The sequence below is a fragment of the Artemia sp. Qi Xiang Cuo genome, chromosome 15 (assembly GCF_049724085.1).
Source record: "Artemia sp. Qi Xiang Cuo chromosome 15, ASM4972408v1, whole genome shotgun sequence".
NCBI lineage: Eukaryota > Metazoa > Arthropoda > Branchiopoda > Anostraca > Artemiidae > Artemia > Artemia sp. Qi Xiang Cuo.
The window spans coordinates 15142433-15158509 of NC_142808.1; the positions used below are offsets into that span (position 1 = coordinate 15142433).

At 32.8% G+C, this 16077-nt stretch overlaps 1 protein-coding gene across 3 annotated transcripts in view; it reads right to left on the bottom strand.

Moving 5' to 3' along the window:
• LOC148943368 (glutamine synthetase-like) overlaps window positions 1-16077 on the bottom strand; it is an 82237-nt gene that overhangs the window by 46238 nt on the left and 19922 nt on the right. Inside the window, exon 2 of one of the 3 annotated variants that reach the window (XM_089101566.1) lies at window positions 6207-6356. The exons of the other annotated variants lie outside the window; for them this stretch is intronic. The gene's annotated coding sequence lies outside the window, so the exon portion shown is untranslated. The remainder of the gene's footprint in view (window positions 1-6206; window positions 6357-16077) is intronic. 3 annotated transcript variants of the gene reach the window in all.

The window sequence follows — 16077 nt, forward strand, 5'->3', positions numbered from 1 at the left end:
TGACATTTTGATAGTAAAGATCGACATGGGTACGATGTATTATTATTATTATTATTATTTTTTTTGTTTTGTTTAGACCAGGGCACTTCGTATCGAAGGAGTTGTCGCAGGAACTTTGAAAGGGCTCATTCGATTGAAAATAGAAAGAACTAATGCCTTTTTTAATAGTCGAAAGTGATCGGAGCGTAACTACTCCCCCTCGCACGCCCACCCTCCCATTTGCCCATTATGTTTAAAAACTAAATGTTGACTTAAGATTAAATCAAAATGCACTGTTTTAATTCTAATTCCCAATAAGGCATCTCAGCAATATCCCAAGAACGACAGAGGATATTATATTCGAACTTTATGGGCTACTTCTGCTCTTAAATATTAATCAAATCAAAATAGCGTAAGTGTATCCAAGCTATCAAAGAAAGTAAACAGATTTTTTTGCGAATAGTATCGATTTTTCCATTTCAGGTCAACTAGAGGAGGTATGAAACTAAATTAAACAGTATTATTTGTGTCCAGATTTTTAAAAGGGTGTATGTGGTTAAAAATTACTGAAAATTTTTCTCCAGCGTACAAACAGCAAGCCAAACTATAAAGTCTTAAAAAAAAACGAAAAGATTTAAAGTGTTATTTTCTTTTTCCCTGAAAAGACTATGCCAATATAAAAAGAACAGAAATTAATTAAAAAAAACTTATTGCACAAAATAAGTTTTTCAAATAAAAGTAAAGTACTCGATTAAACCAAAAATGAGCAAATATAAATGTAAATATATAAATATATAATTTATAAATGTATAAATGTAAATATAAATGTTTTTACTTTTATAGCTTTAATAAATCAAATAATATTAACATTTTGATTACTAAATATCAATATATGTATATTAAACTGACAATGCAAATTCATTTGTATTTTTTTCCGTGAAGTGCAAATTATGTTCTGGCCTTGTGAAGGCATAGGGGTTTTGAGCCCAACTTATGTTAATTTCTGGTCGCTTTGAGTTTGAATCGGTTATTTATTGTAATTTCTTTTTGTTTTGGGTTTGAATTATTTATCAATGCTGGTTTGTGGTAGTTTCAAACTTGGTAAATTATTTGATTTTATTTTTACTCATTTCTTGTTTATTGGGGTTCTTTACTTTTCTTTAAAAAACTTATTTTGTGGAAAAAAGTTTTTTAAATTAATTTCTGATCGTTTTATATTGACATAGTCTTTTCAGAGAAAAAGAAAATAATACTTTAAATCTTTTCGTTTTTTAAGAATTTATAGTTTGGCCTGCTATTTGTATGTTGGAGAAAAAATTTCAGTAATTTTTAACAACATACACCCTTTTAAAAATCTGGACACAAATAGTAGTGTTTAATTTAGTTTCATACCTCCTCTAGTTGACCTGAAATAGAAAACTTGATACCATTTGAAAAAAAATCTGTTTACTTTCTTTGGTAGCTTGACTACACTTATGCTATTTTGATTTGGTTAAATTTTCAGAGCAGAAGCAGCCCCGAAAGTTCGAACATAATGCCCTCAGTCGTTCTTGGGATACTGCTGAGATGCCTTATTGGGAATTAGCATTAACACAGTGCATTTTGATTTAATCTTATGGCAACATTAAATTTTTAAACATAAAGTCAAATGGGAGGAAGGGTGTGGGAGGGGGATTAGCTTCCCTCCAATCACTTTCGACTATTAAAAAGGGCATCAGCCCTTTCTATTTTCAATCGAATGATCCCTTTTTGAAGTTTCTACGACATCTCCTTCGATACAAAATGCCCTGGTCTAAACAACAACAACAACAAAATAAATAATACATTATACCAACATCGGTTTTTACTATAAAAATGTCAAGCCTTCCAATCACTTTCGACAATTTAAAAAGGGCACTAAGCCTTTCGATTTCCAATCGAATGAACCCTTTTTGAGTTTCTACGACAACACTTCCTATTAACACCTTATATGCCCCCAATGCATAAATTACAACTCTTACCCTAAGGGCTGTGAGGGTGGTTGTTATCCTCTAAGACCTAATTTCCAGAACTTTCAACTACATTAAACAAAATGGCTATCTCAAAATTTTGATTGAATGTGTCTGGAAAAATGGTGGGTGTGAGAGGGGCATTAATCTTTCTCCAATCACTTTCAACTATTAAAAAAGGCACTAGCCCTTTCAATTTACAATAAAATGAGCCCTTTTGAAGTTTCTAAGACAACGCTTTCAATAAAAACGTTATATGCCCCAGGGGAAAACTTAAAAACCTCGCCATGAGGCCTGGGGTGGGGGTTGTCATCCTCAAAGACCTAATTTCCAGAACATTCTGCTGCGTTGAACAAAATGGCTATCTGAAAATTTTGATTGAATGTGTTGGGGGAATGGTTGGCGTGAGAGGGGGGTTAGTTACCTTCCAATCACTTTTATAACTATTGAAAAGGGCACTAGCCCTCTCAATTTCCAATTGAATGAGACCCGTTTGAAGTTTTTACGACAACTTTATCATTAAAAACCTTATATGTCCCCAGGGCATAACTTACAACCTTTACCCTGGGGGATCTGGGGGGTTCATCATCCTGAAACACAGAATTTCCAGAATTTTCAGCTACGTTGAACAAAATAACTATCTCTAAACTTTGATTAAATGTGTTTGGGGAAATGGTGGGCGTGAGAGGGGGGTTAATTACTTTCCACTCGTCAGTAGAAGGCTATCTTATACTCCCGTACGTACCACGTGGTTTATGGTTTTCTCACTGAGAATGAAAAAACAGAATTTTTCTTACTTATCTTACTTTTGGAGTTCGACCAGTAGAATTGTTTCTGAGGCAAAGACATTAATGACTTGGATCTATTCCTGGAGAATCGTTTCTAGGCGAAAATTTTTAAGGTCTGACAGATGATGTCATTGGTTGATTGATCTGTCAAGAAAGGGGAAAAAATTTGTTGTTTCTAAGGGGAATTATTGATTCACGAAAGGGGAATTGAGGTCGACAGCACAGGTGTTCCAAATTCCCAATGACGGCATAACATTCACCTCGAACGTTGATCAACTATAGAAATTAATTGCCTCTAACTTTTGCAAGTTATTGATGGATGTTCTCTTGGATGGTTATGTGTGTCGGTCAATTTATTTGATGTTTTTCATGGATGTCAACAGCAATTCATGTCTGTTTTATGGTTTTTGTCAGTGAGAATGAAAAAACAGGAACTTTCTCACTTTCATGGATGTCAACAGCAATTCATGTCCTTCTTATGGTTTTTGTCAGTAAGAATAGAAAAACAGTAATTTTCTCGCTTTGAGGGTTTATTGAGTCTAACGGGGACCGGAGTCAATGACACTTCTTTCAAAATGTTGTTGTTGTTTTGGCCAAGTGCATGCTAGGGGTGAATGTTAAGGTGTCCAGGAATTTGGAACACCTGTGCTGTCGACCTCAATTCCCCTTTCGTGAATCAATAATTCCCCTTAGAAACAACAAATTAATTCCCCTTTCGTGAATCAATAATTCCCCTTAGAAACAACAAATTAATTCCCCTTTCTTGACAGATCAATCAACCAATGACATCATCTGTCAGACCTTAAAAATTTTCGCATAAAAACAATTCTCCAGGAATAGATCCAAGTCATTAATGTCTTTGCCTCGGAAACAATTCTACTGGTCGAACTCCAAAAGATATTAATAAACAATGCCATGGAAACAATTCTCCAAGAAACATCTTAGCGATGAATAGATTAACACGGGAATCAGGTTTCTTAGTAATTTCAACTGTGACAGCGCAGAGATGCCAAAACAAAAGGAACACGCTGAAGTTACGATTAGGGATTATTAGGGCGAAACCGTTTTAGGCATTTTAGGGAATTATTTCGGCGAAACAGTTAGAGACATTTTAAAAGATGATTTTAGAAAAGGTTATAGAAGAGGATTTGAGGGTGAAACTCTGTGGTCGTTATAATACACAAGTTGTATTTGAACAGTGTTGTGAGGTCCTCTACCCCAACCCCAAAGAGTCCTCATACCCTACCCCTACCCAAACGGCTCCGATCCCCCTACCCCCACCCCCCAGGAAGCCCCCCGTCCCCAAACGCCCCCGGGCGCCCAAAGGGCCCCCCGGCCCCTCAGACCCCCAAAGGCCCTCCCCGGGCCCCCAAAGAGTCCCCTCCATATTTTTTAATACTTTTTTAAAGGCTTTTTTATATCTTTTCAGAACAAGTTATTTTCTTAATGTCCATCCTAAACCCATTTTACAAGTTGAAATGGGCGAAACCGTTTTAGGCATTTTAGGGAATTATTTCGGCGAAACAGTTAGAGACATTTTAAAAGATGATTTTAGAAGATGTTTTAGAAGAGGATTTGAGGGTGAAACTCTGTGGTCGTTATAATTTGAACAGTGAACAGTGTTCAATAATTTGAACAGTGTCGTGAGGTCCCCTACCCCAATCCCAACGGCCCCCGGTCCCCCTAATGCCCATCGAGCCCCCAAAGACCACCGGAACCCCAGCCCCCCCATTTTTAAAAATAATTTTTGAATTGTTTTAACATGGTATTTTTTTAACTTTTTTACGTATCTTAAAATGACATGAAATATGCTTACAGCTCTACCAATCGTACACTGTGCTTGTTCATGGACACGACGCGGCTGTCTCACTGGTACTCTATGGCAGGTTATCGACACTACCTAGTTTAATGCGTGCATTAAATCAGTATTTTTTACCCAGTGGTAGGATAAACACACAATTCATATCTGTAAAAAAGTGAAGATGAATTATTCGACGAAAGTATGTGCACATGAAAAAATCATCGTCGTGTTGAATTCTGACAAGGAGAAATACCTGAACTATGAAATGAGTGCAAGTGGTAACACTATTGGAAATGTATGCATGCGTTGTCATGACAGCGAGAAGTTAGATTTCTTTGGAGTACCCAAGAATTTCAATCGTGTAAACGGTGGATATGCGAGAGTAACATTACCAGAGGAATTAGTGCTCAAAGAGAATGCAAACTTAAAAATAATTGTAGATGATTGGGGACAACTCCTTGCTACTTTTGCTGGTAACAAATTACCTGTTGATACATCCTATCATCATCTTTCCGGTATTAGCATTTTAAAGAGAACAAGAAGAAGACAAGCATACTCCTGCAATAATGTCATTAATCATATCTTGTCAATATGTCAAAACTGCTATCTTTGTAAAAATAATGTGACAATAGACAGTGAAATCGCAGGCAGAATAAAAAGGACATTAGCAGAAAATATCATCAATGAATATAAAGATGAATTGACGGAAAGTGAAGCGCAAGTGTACTAATAATGTATAATAATGTATTTAATGTATTTTTATATTAATATTCTACATGTCGTTATTTCATTAAAAATATCTTATGCATTATTTTGTTAAGTGTTCATTATTTTTAGGGCATGCTAGAACGTCAAACGTTCAGAATATCTATTAAAAAGGTCAGAGATGTAAAAAAAGAAATTTAGAGATAAAGATACTGCTAGAGGCTCAATTTTTCTTAGAAGATAGAAAAGTTCAAGATCTCTTCTGAATTTTACCAAAGAACACAATTCAATTCTAATTTCACCAGAGAAAATAAAAAGCTTCCACTTCAGTTTTATGTTTACCAAGACATAAGAAATTTAAAGTTCACTTCTAAATTTTTCCATAGAAGATAGGAAAAGTTATACTATGGTTGTGATTATTTTCTATGAAGATAAAAAGTTTCACTTTAATTTTAAATTTTCTGAAATTCAATTCCGACCTTTCTCAAAGAGTCAAATTTAAAGTTCTATTCCAAATATTTTCCCGAAAGAAGAAAAGTTCAACTTCGATTCTGAATTTCCTCAATGAAAATGAAATAAGTTATTGATCATTTCTATTCTCCCAAAATAATATTAAAATTTTCCACTTCAGTTCAGATTTTTCTCAAACATATTAAAAAATTTTAAATACTATTCCAAATTTTTCATATAATATATAAAATTTCAAGTTCTCCTATTAATTATACCAGAGAACACAATTCTATTCTAGAATCACCAGATAAAATAAAAAGCTTCCACATCAGTTTTAAGTTCACCAAGACATACGAAATTTAAGTTTACTTCAAAATTTTTCCTTAGAAGGTAGGAAAAGTTATACAATGATTGTGACTATTTTCTATGAAAATAAAAAGTTTTACTTTAATTCTAAATTTTCTTAAATCTTAAAATGACATGAAATATGCTTACGGCTCTACCAATCGTACTCTGTGCTTGTTCATAGACACGACGCGGCTTTCCCACTGGTACTCTATGGCAGGTTATCGACACTAGCTAGTTTATTGCATGCATTAAATCTGTATTTTTTATGCAGTGGAAGGATAAACACACAATTCATATCTGTAGAAAAGTGAAGATGAATTATTCAACGAAAGTATGTGCACATGAAAAAATCATCGTCGTGTTGAATGCTGACAAGGAGAAATACCTAAAATATGAAACGAGCGCAAGTGGTAACACTATTGGAAATGTATGCATGCGTTGTCATGACAGCGAGAAGTTAGATTTCTTTGGACTATCGAAATCATTCAACATTTCTCAAGGTGGATATGCGAGAGTGAGAGCACCAGAGATGATAGAGCTAAAGGAGAATGCCAACTTAAAAATAATTGTGGATGATTGGGGACAACTCCTTGCTAATGCTTCTGGTAGCACGATACCTATTGATAGATCCTATTCCCATCGTTCTGGTATTAGCATTCAAATGAAAGCAAAGAGGAAAAGAAAGGCCTACTGCTGCACTAGTGTAATAAATCATATCATGTCTATCTGCCATAACTGTTACCTGTGTAAAAATAATGTGACAATAGACAGTGAAATCGCAGGCAGAATAAAAAGGACATTAGCAGACAATATCATCAATGAATATAAAGATGAATTGATGGAAAGTGAAGCGCAAGTGTACTAGTAATGTATAATAATGTATTTAACATATTTTTATATTAATATTCTACATGTCGTTATTTCATTAAAAATACCTTATGCATTATTTTGTTAAGTGTTCATTATTTTTAGGGTATGCTAGAACGTCAAACGTTCAGAATATCTATTAAAAAGGTGAGAGATGTGAGAAAAAAGAATTTTGGAGATAATGATCCTACTAGCAGGTAAAATTTTTCATAGAAGATAGAAAGATTCAAATTCTTTTCTGAATTTTATCAAAGAACACAATTCAATTCTAATTTCACCAAAGAGAATAAAAAGTTTACACCTCAGTTTTAAGTTCACCAAGGCATAAAAAATTTAAGTTCACTTCTAAATTTTTCCGTAGAAGATAGGAAAAGTTATACTATGATTGTGATTATTTTCCATGAAGATAAAAAGTTTCACTTTAATTCTAAATTTTCTTAAATTCAATTCAGACCTTTCTCAAAGAGTCAAATTTAAAGTTCTGTTCCAAATATTTCCCCGGAAGAAGAAAAGTTCAACTTCGATTCTGAATTTTCTCAATTAAAATGAAATAAGTTATTGATCAATTCTATTTTCTCAAAATATTATAAAATTTACCACTTCAATTCAGATTTTTCTCAAAAAGATGAAAAAAATGAAAATATTGTTCCAAATTTGTCTTAGAAGATAGAAAAGTTCAAGTTCTAATCTGAATTTTACCAAAGAACATAATTCAATTCTAATTTCTCCAGAGAAAATAAAAAGCTTCCACTTCAGTTTTAAGTTCACCAAGAAATAAAAAATTTACAGTTCAGTTCTAAATTTTTACATAGAAGATAGAAAAAGTTATACTATGATTATTTTCAATGAAGATAAAAAATTTCACTTTAATTCTAAATTTTCTTAAATTCAGTTCCGACTTTACACATATAGATGAAAAACTTTAAAGTTCTGTTCCAAATTTTTCTTAGAAGATAGAAAACTTCAAGTTCTCTTCTGAATTTTATCAAAGAACACAATTCAATTCTAATTTCACCAGAGAAAATAAAAAGTTTCCACTTCAGCTTTAAGTTCACCAAGACATAAAAAATTTAAAGTTCAGTTCTAAATTTTTCCGTAGAAGATAGGAAAAGTTATACCATGATTGTGATTATTTTCTATGAAGATAAAAAGTTTCACTTTAATTCTAAATTTTCTTAAATTCAGTTCCGGCTTTTCTGAAAGAGATGAAAAAATTTAAAGTTCTGTTCCAAATATTTTCCCGGAAGAAGAAAAGTTCAACTTCGATTCTGAATTTCTTAATGAAAATGAAATCAGTTATGTATCAATTCTATTTTTCCAAATAATATAAAAAGTTTCCACTTCAGTTCAGATTTTTCTCAAAGAGATGAAAAAATTTAAAATACTGTTCCAAATATTTCTTAGAAGATAGAAAAGTTCAAGTTCTCTTCTGAATTTTACCAAAGAACACAATTCAATTCTAATTTCACCAGAGAAAAAAAAAGCTTCCACTTCAGTTTTAAGTTCACCAAGACATAAAAAATTTAAAGTTCACTTCTAAATTTTTCCGTAGAAGATAGGAAAAGTTATACCATGATTGTGATTATTTTCTATGAAGATAAAAAGTTTCACTTTAATTCTAAATGTTCTTAAATTCAGTTCCGACCTTTTTCAAAGAGATGAAAAAATTTAAAGTTCTATTCCAAATATTTTCCCGGAAGAAGAAAAGTTCTATTTTGATTCTGAATTTTCTTAATGAAAATGAAATAAGTTATTGATCAATTCTATTTTCCCAAAATAATATAAAAATTTTCCACTTCGGTTCAGATTTTTCTCAAAGAGATGAAAAATTTTAAATACTTCCAAAATTTTCATAGAAGATAGAAAAGTTCAAGTTCTCTTCTGAATTTTATCAACGAACACAATTCAATTCTAATTTCTCCAGAGAAAATAAAAAGCTTCCACTTCAGTTTTAAGTTCACCAAGACACAAAAAATTTAAAGTTCTGTTTTGAATTTTTCCGTAGAAGATAGGAAAAGTTATACTATGATTGTGATTATTTTCCATGAAGATAAAAAGTTTCACTTTAATTATAAATTTTCTTAAATTCAGTTCCGACTTTTCACATAGAGATGAAAAAAATTTAAAGTTCTGTTCCAAATTTTTCATAGAATATTGGGTAAGTTATACTTTGATCGTGAATATTCAAGTTCTCTTCTGAATTTTACCAAAGAACACAATTCAATTCTAATTTCTCCAGAGAAAATAAAAATCTTCCACTTCAGTTTTAAGTTCACCATGACATAAAAAATTTAAAGTTCAGTTCTAAAATTTTACATAGAAGATAGGAAAAGTTATACTATGATTGTGATTATTTCCTATGAATATTAAAAGTTTCACTTCAATTTTAAATTTTCTCAAAGAAGTGAAGAAAAGTTCAACTTCGATTCTGAATTTTCTCAATGAAAATGAAATAAGTTATTGATCATTTCTATTTTCCCAAAATAATATAAAAATTTTCCACTTCAGTTCAGATTTTTCTCAAACAGATGAAAAAATTTAAAATACTGTTCCAAATTTTTCATAGAAGATAGAAAAGTTCAAGTTCTCTTCTGAATTTTACCAAAGAACAAAATTCAACTCTAATTTCTCCAGAGAAAATAAAAGGCTTCCACATCAGTTTTAAGTTCACCAAGACATAACAATTTAAAGTTCAGTTCTAAATTTTTCCATAGAAGATAGGAAAAGTTATGCTATGATTGTGATTATTTTCCATAAAGATAAAAAGTTTCACTTTAATTCTAAATTTCCTTAAATTCAATTCCGACCTTTCTCAAAGAGATGAAAAAATTTGAAGTTCTGTTCCAAATATTTTCCCGGAAAAGAAAAGTTCAACTTCGATTCTGAATTTTCTCAATGAAAATGAAATAACTTATTGATCAAATTCTATTTTCCTAAAATAATATAAAATTTTCAACTTCAATTCAGATTTTTCTCAAAGAGATGACAAAATTTAAAATATTGTTCCAAATTTTTCATAGAAGATAGAAAAAGTTATACTATGATTGTGAATATTCTTCATGAAGATATGGAGTTCAACTTTAATTCTAAGTTTTCTCGAAGAAGTGCAAAATGTACAAATTCTCTTCTGAATTTTCTTAGAGAGGAGAAAAAAAAGTTAGCTCAATTCTGAAATTTACCAACGAAAATGAAAAAGCTTCCATTTCAGTTCATAATTTCTCAAAGGCATAAAAAATTAAAGTTCAATCCTAACTTATCTCATAGAAGATAGAAATGGTTATACTATGATTGTGATTATTTACCATGAAGATAAAAAGTTTCACTCTATTTCTAATTTTTCTTAAATTCAGTTCATTCATCTAACCACCAAAAACAATAGGTTAGGTTAGGTTAGGTATAAATAAATATTAATAAATAATTAGAAACATTTCTCCATGTTTAAGTTAGGCTAGTTTATATTGACTTATCATGAGCACTCATTATAAGCAAACCTAGACTTACTTAAACATGGTAAAAAGATTAAATTAGGTTAGGTTAGGCTAGGCTAGATTAAGTTAGGTTAGGTTAAGTTAGGTTAGGTTAGCCTACGTACGCGCGCGTACGTAGGCTAACCTAACCTAACCTAACTTAACCTAACCTAAGTCAGGAAGAGTACTTAGTCAGGGTCAGAGAATGATTTAAAGAAAAAAACATGTGGATAAAGGGGATGATAAATGGTGTTGCGGTACCTGGCCCTAGCAAAAGAAATTGCATCCCCCAAGGAATGTTCCCGCGTAAACGACCCCAGTGTTGTGTGTCAGAAAGGCTAGTTGGCCGTTTGGTGCCATGCAATGGGTTCCACTTGTAAGGATAAATAGGATGGTAGCCTTAGGGTTTCTCACCAAGTCCAGAGATATATTTAGTGGTCCTCCTCTGTGCACCTTAATCAGCTATATCAAGTTCAAGCACATTCAGTCAGTTCAATCTGGAGTATTATTAATATACATCTAAGGTAGCGGGCAGGTAGGACATTAATGTGTCAATCTAAGGTAGCGGGCAGGTAGGACATTACAGTTTCAATCTAAGGTAGCGGGCAGGTAGGACATTACTGTATCAATGTAAGGTTCAAGAGAGGTAGGACATTACTGCGCCAATGAATGGTAGCGGGCAGGTAGGACATTACTGTATCAATGAAAGGTAATAGAAAAGTAGGACATAATTATGTGTGTTATTATATGGTTGATTATGTGTTTTGTTGTATGGCTGGTGTTTTATTTAATGTTTTTTTTGTATGGATGTTTTATTGTATGGATATATGGATTTTTATTTTAATTCTTTTTCATTGATGTCTTTTTTTGTACTCTAATGATTATATGTTTTCTTGATTATATGTCTTGTTGTATGGCTGGTGTTTTATTTAATATTTTTTTTTGTATGAATGTTCTATTGTATGGATATATGAATTTTTATCTTAATTTTTTTTCAGGCTGATATAGATGTTATGATGTTAGGCATGATTCATCCTTGTGTTAGTGTTTGATTTGATGTTTTATTGTATGGATATATGGATTTTTATTTCAATAGTTTTTAATTGATGTCTTTTTTGTACTCTAATGATGATATGTTTTCTTTTCCAACGATACGTTTTTTTACATTCTAAGCAACTTCCCGTTAATTTTATGAAGATTTAATGCAATTTGTGTTTGATCTAGGAATCGAACTTGAGACCCGTGATTTAAAGAACGACAGGTTACTCAACTGAGCCAACAAGCCATTGAAAATATTATTATTTTAGGATACATTCAATGTATTGGTTCCGGGACATTGGCCAATTGATGTTAAGCGTCACAATATCATAACAAGTTATTTGCACATTCGATTTATCAATTGGATTTTTGGTAGGTGTTAACAGTGATCTGTATCAGGGCATCATTTATGGCATCATCCTGAGAATATGCATACCACGTTGATTTGAGACGTATACTGGACAGAGAATTTCGTCTGATGCTTGGGCCCCAAGTCCTCCCCCCTATCCCTCAACCCCATCCCTATATATTGTCGCTGTTACAGTCTGATGATGTTTCAGTGACTTTTGGAATTTTTTCGTTGAAATATAAGACTTCGAATATTTTGTATTGCTGTGTCGTGGTTTACCTTGTCACTGTTACATTCTGTTGATATTTCAAAGTTCATTTTGGAATTTTTTCATTGAAACGTAAGACATGGAGTATTCTTGTTATTTTCTGTCATGGTTCAACTTGTCACTGTTACATGCTTTTGATGTTTCAGAGTTCAGTTTGAAGTATTTTTCGTTTGTAATGTAAGACTTTAAATATTTTTGTAGTGTTGTGTCGTGGTTTACCTTGTCATTGCTACATTCTGTTGATGTTTCAAAGTTCATTTGGATTGTTTTAATTCAAATGTAAGACTTTGAATATTTTTATAGTGTTGTGTCGTGGTTTACCATGTTGCATTCTATTGATGTTTCAAAGTTCATTTGGATTTTTTCGTTGAAAGGTAAGACTTGGAATATTTTTTTAGTGTCGTATCTTGGCTTATCTTGTCACTGTTACAGTCTGTTTATCTTTCAAATCTCATTTTGGAATTTTTTCTTTGAAATCTAAGACTTGGAATATTTCTGTAGTGTTGTGTCGTGGTTTACATTGGCAGTGTTACATTCTGATGATGTTTCAAAGTTCTCTTTGGAATTTATTCGTTGAAATATAAGACTTGGAATATTTTTGTAGTGCTGTGTCGTTGTTTACCTTGTCACTGTTACATTCTGTTGATGTTTCAAAGTTCATTTTGGAATTTTTTCGCTGAAACGTAAGACATGGCGTATTTTCGTTGGGTTGTGTCGTAGTTCACCTTGTCACTGTTACATTCTGTTGATGTTTCAAAGTTCATTTTAGAATTTTTTCGTTGAAATGTAAGACTCTGAATATTTTTGTAATGTTGTGTCGTGATTTACCTTGTCACTGCTACATTCTGTTGATATTTCAAAGTAAATTTTTGAATTTTTTCATTGAAATGTAAGACTTGGAATATTTTCATAGTGTTGTGTCGGGGTTTACCATGTTACATTCTGTTGATGTTTAACAGTTTTTTTTGGAGTTTATTCGTCGAAATGGAAGAACTGGAATATTTTTCTAGCGTTCTACCTTGATTTACCTTGTCACTGTCATATTCTGTTGATGTTTCAAAGTTCATTTTGAATTTTTCTGTTGAAACGTAAGATTTGGAATATTTCTATAGTTTTGCGTAGTGGTTTATATTGTCACTGTTACATTCTGATAATGCTTCAGAGTTCTCTTTTGAATTTTTTCTTTGAAATATAAGACTTGGAATATTTTTGTAGTGTTGTGTCATGGCTTACCTTGTCACTGTTAAATTCTATTGATGTTTCAAGGTTAATTTTGGAATTTTTTCGTTGAAATGTAAGATTTGGAATATTTTTGTAGTGTTTTATCGTAGTCTATCTTGTCACTGTTACATTCTGTTGATATTTCAAAGCTCATTTTGAAATTCATTCGTTGAAATGTAAGACATTGAATATTTTTGTAGCGTTGTGTCGTGGTTTACCTAATCACTGTTACATTCTGTTGATGTTTCAAAGTTCATTTTGGAATTTTTTCGTTGAAATGTAAGACTTAGAATATCTTATAGTGTTGTGTCTTGGTTTACTTTGTCACTGTTACATTCTGTTGATGTTTCAAAGTTCAAATTGGAATTTTTTCATTGAAGTGCAAGACTTGTAATATTTTTGTAGTCTTGTGTCGAGGTTGATAGTATAATATTAAGGGTATTCAAGTGATAGTTCTAGCAAATAAATGATACACAAAAGACGCTTTGGAGAGTATTCAAGTGATAGTACAGTATTAAGGGTTTTCAAATGACAGTTCTAGCAAATAAACGCTACACAAAAGCAGTTTTGTCCTACCAGCTTTTCCAATTTAAACATAGATGGCAGCAAAACTGATTTTTTTTCCTCCAACTGGACTCCTGCAGCCAACTTACAAAAGCTCCTTTTTTCAAATAACTCCATTCAAGGTAGATTCATTTAGGTTCACCTAGCGTGGCGCGCCATGCTGGAGGCCTGGATGGTGGGGGGAGGGAGTGATGGGATTGGGTATAGGGATGGGGTTGAGGGATAGGAGGGAGGATTTGGGGCCCAGGCATCAGAAGAAATTGTCTGTAAAGTATGCATCCCAAATCATCGTTGTATGCATATTCTCACGATGATGCCATAAATATTGCCCCAAAATACATCATTGTTAACACCTACCAAAAATCCAATTGATAAATCGAATGTGCTTGAACTTGTTCCAGTTCAATGGAATGAACTTGTTACGATATTGTGACGCTTAACGTCAGTTGGCCAATGTCCCGGAAAAAATACATTGAACGTATCTCTAAAATCAAAATATTTCAATGGCTTGTTGGCTCAGTCGAGTAGTGTGCCGTTGTTTTGCTTTAGGAAGTCACGGGTCTCACGTTCGATTTCTAGATCAAACACAAATTTCATAAAATCTTCATAAAATCAATGGGAAGTTGCTTGGAATGTAAAAAAAACGTATCGTTGGAAAAGAAAACATATCATCATTAGGGTACAATAAAAACATCAATAAAAAAGTATTAAAATAAAAATCCATATATCCATACACTAAAACATCAAATAAAACACCAATACAATGAACAATCATGCCTATTATCATAACATCTATATCAGCATAAAAAAACATCAATACAAAAATCCATATATCCATACAATAAAACATCCATACAATAAAAAAAAAACAATAAATAAAACACCAGCCATACAACAAGACATATAATCAAGAAAACATCATCAGTAGAGTACAAAAAAAGACATCAATAAAAAAATATTAAAATAAAAATCCATATATCCATACAATAAAACATCCATACAAAAAACACATTAAATAAAGCACCAACCATACAACAAGACATATAAGTAGAGATGACCCTATTGGTCGTGTCAGGGCTCCTTATATGGGCATAGAATACTGACAGGGCTCCAAATACGGGCATAGCCTCCCTAGGGAGAAAGATTGCGTAATGGGGTCAATGACCTCTTTTTCCATGCTCGATTTATTTGATGTTGTGAGTGCACGCTCTCAGCGAATGTCAAAGTCGAGTTATTTGTTGTTGTTGTTGTAAGTGCACGCTCTCAGCGAATGTTATGATCCAGAAATAGTATTTGTTGTTGTTTTGGTCATGTACATGCTCGAGGCGAATGTCATGGTGTCCAGAAATAGTATTTGTTGTTGTTGCTCTCGAGCCAAATGTTAAGAGTTTCCCGGAAACAGTTAGATCATGTGTTTCCTTCTCAGCCAATCAGCGAGTCGGTTACATCCCCCCTCTCAGCCGATCAGAGGGCTAGCTACATATGGTTTCCCCAGTTACATAACAATTCGCCATTGAGATTTCGTATATATAGGGCATGCAATGTGATTCAATTATCAGAAACTATTGTGACACAATGGATAGAACATATGAAATTATTGATGAATTTGAAGCCTTGGCAGCCACAATTAGCAATTTAAGTTCTGTTTTCATTTTTATTTTCAAAATAAAATTGTTTTCCGTGGTCACCCTGTACTATATTCGGGTAAACCCCCCCCCCCTTAACAAACGTCCCTATATGATGTTTATACTCGATAAAAAGTGTAAAATACGCTCTTTTTTCGTTACGTAAACCCCATCCTTCCTTCCCCCTCTGTTTACGACCTTAATTCTAGCAAAAAGAAATAATTTTCTTTCGTTAAATTTATGCAATTTTAAGTGTCTATATCCTAGCTAAAAGCGATCATTGACTTCCGTCACTGTTGTTATTAACGGAACCTGGTTTTGACACAGGAATCTCTGGTGCGAGGCCTATAATTAGCTGTCACCCCTTTTCCTATGTGTTTACGAGCGCGGCAGCCAAAGTCAAAGGGAACTGTTTCTCCGTCAAAATTAAATACATAAAATATTTTCTTTTACCCTCAAAACCTAACCCCCCCCCTCACCGTTTTACAACAAAACTCTCGCAAAAAGAAATAATTATTACTTCGTTAAATTTATGCAATTTTCTCAATTGTAATCTTTTCTCTGAGACATCCATCGCTCTATTGTTATTAGCTCGCTCTGATTTGACACAAGGCTCTCT